Source organism: Coregonus lavaretus (genome assembly GCF_964263955.1).
Source record: "Coregonus lavaretus genome assembly, contig: HAP1_SCAFFOLD_914, whole genome shotgun sequence".
Lineage (NCBI taxonomy): Eukaryota > Metazoa > Chordata > Actinopteri > Salmoniformes > Salmonidae > Coregonus > Coregonus lavaretus.
The window spans coordinates 164,728-174,114 of record NW_028161327.1 but is presented as its reverse complement, the minus strand read 5'-3'; positions in this window follow the sequence as shown (position 1 = coordinate 174,114).

The following is a 9,387-nucleotide window of genomic DNA, read 5'->3' as shown; positions in this document are numbered from 1 at the left end:
TGTATCTTATTAGTGGCAAGACTCAAAAAATTATGTACATACGTACATTAAAGAACAATCACACTCTGTATTGACTATATTCACTATCCAGACATATATCTGAAGTACAAAGTATCAATCATGTTCATTCTGTTTTACCTTTATCATTTCATAACACATTATAAAACATATCAATTAATACTTAAACATAGTTTAAACATGTCATCCATAACCCATTCTCAACCACATACATTTAAGTATTTATCATTTACTATCCTCCCTGACCCTTGAGATTATGTGCATGTGGCTATGTGTCAGGTCATAAGCACAAACAAATGATAACACTAGTTCCATTGTTACTCCAATCTCCACACAGCCACCATGAGGAGTTGTATCTCCATCACATGTCATTGACATACCCAGACCAGCTGCAGGGAGTTATGAAAAACACATAAATGTCTCTGCTCTGTATTAACCCTTCAACTGGTTCTCAATCCATAAACATTTTAAGGCAAATAGGTGTTTAATTCTACAACATATGTACTTGAAAATCATCTATATATATTCCCCCCTTTGGGACTTTCTAAGTCCCAACCAATAAATCAAAAGTTTACATAAAATGAGTGTAAGCATGTGCATATACTTATTCTTAGCCTTGCCATCTGTTGTTACCAATGTATCTTCCTCATTGTCTGACCCATCCTGATGAGGACCCAGAGCCCAGTCAGGTATTGTTTACAAGTCTGGAAGGTTTTCCTCTAAATTAACCTTCAAATTGTTATATTGAGCTTTGTAACCATTGCTCCCCTTTTTGTTTTGTTGTAACATTTCCAATATACATGGTAGTATCCTAACACATCAAAATATATAAGAAATAAATGCAACTATGTTTAAACCATAATATCTAGGACATGTTAAGAATAGTGTCAACATCTTTAGCTTACATAACCTTTTTTACCCATATCACAACTATTATAACAATCAAAAGAATCAATATCAATATCTAATCCATTAATTGCAATGTCAACATCATTAGTTATTAACATATTAATAACTTATTCAAATCAATCAGTCACCTTATAATTCATAGTCATTATCAGATTAATTACCCAAAACAAATTTAGAATGACAATTCTTAGTTATTCACTTTGGTTCCATCATTCAAAGTTAAATCTCTCACCTTGGCACATATTGACACTGGCAGAATGTATATTTATACTATCATAATTTTGGCATTAGCTTCCTCATAACAATAATTACAACAGATCATTATCTTAATACATTCCTAGTCTAAATTACTATACATTTTGCAGTGTTTAATACCTCCTTAATCAACATACTACCTTAACTAACACTCCCTTACTCTACCGGCACTTAATCTTCTGCCGTCTTCATTGTGTTCTTCAGATAGCTTCATAGTTCATCTTGGATTGCCCATGGCAATGTCCCAATTCCAATGTCACACCTGAGCCACCCCACCTCCACCATCATTCTGTTTTGTCAATTTGCAAACCAGTATACCCAAACTACGAAGAACGTTGCATTGGCATAGACCTCTCTCTTCCTGCTCTCTCCATATGGACTCCTGTCACATTCTTGAGAGAAAAGGCACAAAAGAGAAGGCAATTGATTGCTTTGATTTGATGCTGGATTCAGGTCTCCTGGCAGAGGTGGTGTCGGACAGGAACGTCTTCACCGCCTTTGTTGTTCCTCTTCAGCCGGGTAGAGGGTTTTTTGTTTTTATTGAGGTTCACACCGCTCTGGACCGAATTATTTCTACTATGCATTACGACACCATCCGTAATAACATCTTGAATGTCTGGAATCTCTCGGTGGTCTGGAATCTCTCGGCGGTCTGGAAGGTCTTGGAAGTCTCGGTGGTCTCCTAGTCATCAGTTCCCTCACTCTGGTACAATGGTTTAGATGATACCCGATCACGCTCCCCTCTATCCGTACCGCTGTTGGTGTAACCTAGACGATGATGTATGGTCACTTTTAGCTGTTAACCTTCTCCCATCACCAGGGTCTCCGGATCAGCCAGAGTCCCTCTCAATCTATCAACATCGGTCTGCGATGAGTGTCCTTCTATCAGCCTACCCATAGGGAAGCTCGGAGTTACTGCTGCAAAGACACAAGCACAGACACACACAAAAGACAACAATGCTACCCAATGGCTAAGGTTGGAACACTTCTATAGTGGGAAACATGGATCTAAGTATCTGTCTCCACCACTTTTACCAACATTAAGGTAGCCAACAACACCTGGTACAGGCCCCTCCACATAGTGTCTTTCCAGCTCTTTCTTCTGTAGTCTTTTGCCATCACATAGTCTTCAGGGCACAGAAAATACTCAGATTCTCCTACTCAGTTGGGCAGAGTTATCTTCACCCATGAAAATAAAATCTTAAGAACATTGTTAGGTTAGGTGAGACACAGTATGCTACTTATGTCCTCTCATACGTCAAGAGAAGCCTTGAAATTATGAAGCACACCCGCTTCCAGCTTGTTGTAGTCCACTTATTTCATGCCTCCTATCACAAAGACAAAAAAGATTTAACCTAACCCATAACACATTATTACTACTGCTCATATCCTTAATACACCTTGCATATTTCCCCACAAAACCATTATAAAACATTAAAACCTCTGTAAGCCCAACTTCCCCCCTTGGACACATGCATCACATCGTGATTCATGTGTTCCAAAAAACTAAACAACAACAATATTGCCTATTAAACCAAAAATAATAACTAAACTGAAAATAACAACCCTTGAGCATATATTTACTTAACTGTATCCCATAACACTATTCAAGGAATACCTCTCCTTCAGGACTAACTCTCTCACTTCATCCTTGTCCTGTTTGGACTAATATATATATATAGGATTTTGTCCAAATTATAAACTTCGTCACAATTATCCTTATTATATCTAACCCCCTAATACAGCATGCCTCTAGAATTTATAGTGCGGGTGATCAGGTCACACTATAAAGCCAGGACAGATTTCAGAGGTCATTGAAATCATTCAATGAATTGTTTCATCCAATAGTATACTACTCATTAATAACCATCAAGACATTTCATAAATGTTGTATCCCGAGTGTACAGTAAGTCCTTAGTACAGCTCTTTTCAAAATAAATCACACATATTTACTTATCACTCAGTAAATAAAACCCAAATTACATGTGTTTGCCCCTTTAAGATATTTCACTTCCATCCCGTCAAAAAACCCAAAATAGAAATACAAATCCTATACAGAATAACATTTCATACTAAGTAGTTTGTTTGTGGTTATTCGAACACCATATAGTAAAACAATAAACAAACAAAAAATGGCCAGGCCTTATTTATTTTGGTAGCTCCCTATGACAACCTAAAAATAAAACTACTTAATTTTACTAACTAGTTCCACCCTAGCCTACATACTTTTTTAACATCCCAATGAGATATAAAGAAATCCCCATGTTCCTGGAAGAGAAAGTATACATGTCATTAACATATAATCAGCAATCCAAAGATAGTAATTACACACAAAACATCATACATATATCCCCAGTCCTATCTCATCAACAATCATTCGTATCAATCTCACTCCTTTTTAGTAATTTAAACATAGCAAACTGTTGCATTGATGTTTTTTAAAAATATAAACCTATTATTTCATAATCCAAAACCCATAAAAATATGTCTACTTAATCCATCAGGCCAACAGCAACAACTACCTCCGATCGTTCAACGTACTATAAACACATTATCGTTATCTGAAGTAATAAACCATCGTCATAACTCACTGCTGTTTAAACAAACTATATAATGTCATAATAAAATGATCAATTATCAATTATCGTTCCTTATTCAACTATTGAGACATGTTCTTCATTATTAAATCGTCTCCACAGAGCAATACTACCTAAAACATATTCTCATTCTCCTAAATAGAAATAATTACTTCTATTAAACAATCCCATTCAACATCAAGTCAACCTGTCTCATCACCCAATTAACTTATTTTTTAAACCCTCTACAATATCTATCATACTCTACCGCTAATTTCCCTCATAACGGTACCTCAACAGATGACAAATTATTTAATATTTATAGTAAAAACCAATAAAACATCCAATTCACCGATATGCAATTTTAAATACTATGTTATCCTATCCGACATGGATTGGTAGGACAACATATTTCCTATAATGTTATCAATAAAACCAGTAATTCACATCAATAACATCAATGTAAAAGATTTGCTTTCTGTCCCTTACTGGATTTGAACCAGGGATCCTCTGCACACATCGACAACATTCACCATCGAAGCACCGTTACCCGTCGCTCCACAAAAGCCACGGCCCCCGCAAAGCAACTACTTCCAGTTCATAGAGCAAGTGACGTCACCCAACGAAAACCGCACTAGCTCTCACCGCTAACTAGCTAGCAATTTCCTGCCGATAATACTCAACCTCCTATGACGTCCTACAAAATACGCGATCCTTGTACACCTAACTTAACCCATAATGTCCCTTATAGCGCTCTCACGTTTCAGCAAGCCCCAATGGTTAACACCCGCAGACAAAAATTGAAATTCTTCAATTTCTACTAGCAGACAAATAAAACACACTTTCAAACAGCGTTCTGCATTTACCTCTATCATAGGGTTTAAAAACGAACTTAAAAACATTAACCATCCTAAATTGCCGTAGTAACGTCATGTTTGGTTCAGTTTATCTATTACCATATAAGGCATTCACTTCTCCATGCGTCGTAAACTATATCCTATTTCTCTTGTAATCAACCAAAATCATAGCCACGCAATTAAACCATCACTCCGCCATTACAGAATGAATGAGATCTATTCAACTATCCTTTCTAAGTAAGCTACAAGTAACACCAAACACTTGCTGTAGTTTACCATCATATATTGAAACCATCCATTTATCACGATCCAATTTATTTATAGACATATTCCACAATTGTCACTCGTTTAATCTAGCAAAACCTTATTCAATGCCCAAAAAATTACTACCACGTACTCTCCTCTCCATACCATTAACATTTTTACATGTTAGTCATTTAGCTGATGCTCTTATTCCAAGCGACGCACAATTAGTGAGCTCATACATCTTTATACTAGCCCCCCTTGGGAATCGAACACCAAACCCTGGCGTTGCAAGCACCGTGCTCTACCAACTGAGCTACAGAGGACCACAGATGATCGTATAGTGCCTTTTTCTAAAAATGTTATAATTGTAGCCTATTGCATTACTTTAGTTTAAAATATACGTTTGTTTATTCAACAAATCTAGAACCCACTATAAATTGGTGCTATTCCCTCAGCATAATAGCCAAAGCTCCTTGCATCCCCTGGTTCACGTAACGAAAATAAATGATTGTTCTAGAATTCACCAACTATTCGCATACATCACTGGTGTCACGCAAGCTATAGAATAAAGTAATAACAATTAGAATCTGTCAAATAATATTTTCCATCCAACTATTCAAACTTGCTTCAAATATCTCTTTCATCTCGATACAGTCAAGCAAGTACGACTCTCTTTTACCCGGAAACTAGTTCATGGCATTAGCAAAGTCTATTCACATCCCAACAATAACTAATAATATATTTATATTCATATTACTAAAAGACCTTACTTTCATTCCAGTCTACCTAAACAATTCAAATTATGGCCATAACTCTATCGCAATTGCCAGTCCGCTATTCAAATGTATGTAACTGTCCTTTCTGATTAGACTATAGACACTCCTCCTTCTTTCCCGTTGAATAAGTGAGTCATTAAGTCTGAAAAGACGCAGGCTGCTAAATGTCCAGTCTTATCCTGACTGTTCCGTCAATCTAAACAACCCACAACCATAGTTAAACTATACTTAGAAAACCTAGACTCTAATCAGCGATGCAGAATCTATGCTTTATTGAAAAGACAAGTTAATCCTCCTTTATTTCAATGATAATGGTCAGTAGTTTTAGTATCTGGCACATACCACACTTTATCAGAAAATAGCTTCGAAGGACACAGATCTCACACGCTCAACGTAAACAATTTAGCAGTCAACGAGTCAAACCCCACATTCATTGATTTGTAAACAGATCTAACGACCTAACCAAATGAATTATATTTTCCCCCTAATATACTAAAATTCCTTGACTATATCACCTCTGCTTCTGAAATAATAGATAGTTTATTATAATGCTTAATTCCACCACATGCTCTATGTACTGTCTCCAATCCCCACGTACGTCTGTACGTGTTTGGGCGTGCAAGTCAACACCTATAATTTTATCCAATGACTTGTAATAAATTACACTCCCATAAAATTCATTCTATTCTAATATATTCACATCAACCAAACCATTCATGTTTCTAATAATTCTTTATTGCCACAAATCAGTTAATCACAATCTAGTCTCAGCGGAACAAACAACAAATAACCCAAATCCTTCCCCTTAGTCATAGAATCCTCCCAGAATCGTATATGCTGGTCACTATTCCCTGATCTTATAAAATTCTATGACAGGCATTGTTGTACAAACTCCAAGATATCATTTACAAGAAAAGCTTATTATTCCAACATATGTATAATTATCATACACACCTCTATATCTCATCATTCAAACTTCAGAGTGCGACTAATTTACACCATTATACCACTCTTATTCCATATTTATACAATGTTGTTCTCAAACGCGCTTAATTACTATTTGTATAACCTACAGGAATATTTTGTTCTATCAATGGGCCCAAATTTGGAATGTTAACCCTATCCTAGTTATTATTTTTACTGTAGTCAATTTATCATAATACTACATCACCTCTAAAGTTTCCAAATATAATGTCAGAAACATACCCTAAAAGATTGATCAAAATACAATGCATAGACATCATATGATCACACCGGTATACGTGACCTGTTCCTCCAACAGGATTTATTCTACCCCTCCTGGTAACGTGAATTTTCTACACTCAGTTGGTCAATGAATATCCACGCACCATTTATTCTGAGTGAGATTGGGCACGCCCTTTCTCCATCACACAGAAGCTTCAAACGACCTCAAATATATTTCCTTTCCTTACAGAAAGGCTATTTACTTGCAGGATTTCTTATTATTCTCACTCACACTGATGAGCAGCCACTTGTGCCCAAATGAATCAGACAGTTGAATGACTCACAGCCGCCCAAGCAAACCATTCACCCATACGAGATGAGCAGACCTACTCTATTTAACACTTTCTCTATATTTTGAAGCCCTTGTGGCTATTTAACCCGTTCACCTACTCAGGATGACCTAACTTTTTTACCTGATCGACCCTGCCTAACTTTGGCATCACCACAACACAGGATGATGCCCCACCTACCCGAGCAGACCTCTAACAATGAATTCCTCATTAGAGCGGTAACCGTAGGTCCCAAACTTAGCTAGCCACCGGCCCGTTCAGCCCTCTGGAGCGCTAATTTTAGCTCTCCAAAGCGGTATCCACAGGATTTCTATTTATTTAGCCCCCTAGGTGATACACTTCCTCGACACACCTGGACTTCTACTATGCTTTCCTAAGCGACCTGTAAATTCTGACCAATTTTTTCTGATACACTTCCTCGACACAGAAAAGGAAGCGGTATTACACAGGATTTCTGCCTACCTAAGCAGCCTATAAACGATACACTTCCTCGACACGTTTATAGCGGTATTCGCAGGACTTAACATGTTATTACAGATGGACAACCGCCCGTGCCGAAATGACCCAGACAAAGCGATCAGCAGGATGAATCAAATGAATCAAATGAATCAAATGAATCAAATGAATTGAACAGACGGTTCAGACGAACAACAGAGTGACATCGACATGTATTCTTAAATTCAAAAGCTCCCAGTCTCTAATTTCCTGGTTCTTAAATTTGGAGAGACCTACTTGGTATTTCTGCAGCTGATGCCGTGCCCCGGATCAAACCACACAAACGCTATACTATATAAGTAAGAACTTGGCTTACCTATTAAAAGCGGCCGCTTTTTTTTGTATGGTCCGTCCAAGCCGTTTCATAACTGCAGATGTACACCGTCTCTGGCCCCTGTTGTCAACTCCTGGCAAGCTCGCCAAATATGTCGTAGAAATATTTGACTCAAAAGTAGTCAACTCAAAATATCTCTCAAGAGACTGGAGCTGTGAATCCAAAAACTTTGCATAACAAAGCCGAGCTTGCTCCATGGAGCAACTGCTTGCCCTGAACCGGAGCTGTCCTTTTATACAGACACAAATGCATTGTCAACATACATAGTTACTCCTCTCTATGTGAATGAATAACATATTTTCATTATCACATGTTGGCTACTCACAAGGGCTACTTGCGCTTCTCTAAATGGGGCCTCTGTGTCTTATTAGTGGCGTGACTCAAAAAATTATGTACATACGTACATTAAAGAACAATCACACTCTGTATTGACTATATTCACTATCCAGACATATATCTGAAGTACAAAGTATCAATCATGTTCATTCTGTTTTATCTTTATCATTTCATAACACATTATAAAACATATCAAATAATACTTAAACATGGTTTAAACATGTCATCCATAACCCATTCTCAACCACATACATTTAAGCATTCACCATTTACCATCCTCCCTGGCCCTTGAGATTATGTGCATGTGGCTATGTGTCAGGTCATAAGCACAAACAAATGATAACACTAGTTCCATTGTTACTCCAATCTCCACACAGCCACCACGAGGAGTTGTATCTCCATCACATGTCATTGACATACCCAGACCAGCTGCAGGTAGTTATGAAAAACACATAAATGTCTCTGCTCTGTATTAACCCTTCAACTGGTTCTCAATCCATAAACATTTTAAGGCATATAGGTGTTTAATTCTACAACATATGTACTTGAAAATCTATAGAGAATGTGAAGAATGAAATAAAAGCTTAAATAAATAATTCTCTCTACTATTATTCTGACATTTCACATTCTTAAAATAAAGTGGGTGTCATAACTGACCTAAGACAGGGAATTTGTACTAGGATTAAATGTCAGGAATTGTGAAGAACTGAGTTTTAATGTATTTGGCTAAGGTGTATGTAAACTTCAGACTTCAACTGTATGTACATATAGGTAGAGGTAAAGTGACTAGCCAACAGCTTAGATAATAAACAGCAGCAGCAGTGTATGTGATGAGTCAAAAATGGGTTAGTGCAAAACAGGTCAATGCAGATAGTCCTGATAGCTATTTGGTTAACTATTTAGCAGTTTTATGGCTTGGGGGGTAGAAGCTGTTAAGGGTCCTGTTGGTTCCAGACTTGGTGCATCGATACCGCTTGCCGTGTATGCGGTAGAAGAGAGAGCGGTCTATGACAGGGATGGGCAACTGATGGCTGGTGTGTCACATTTTGT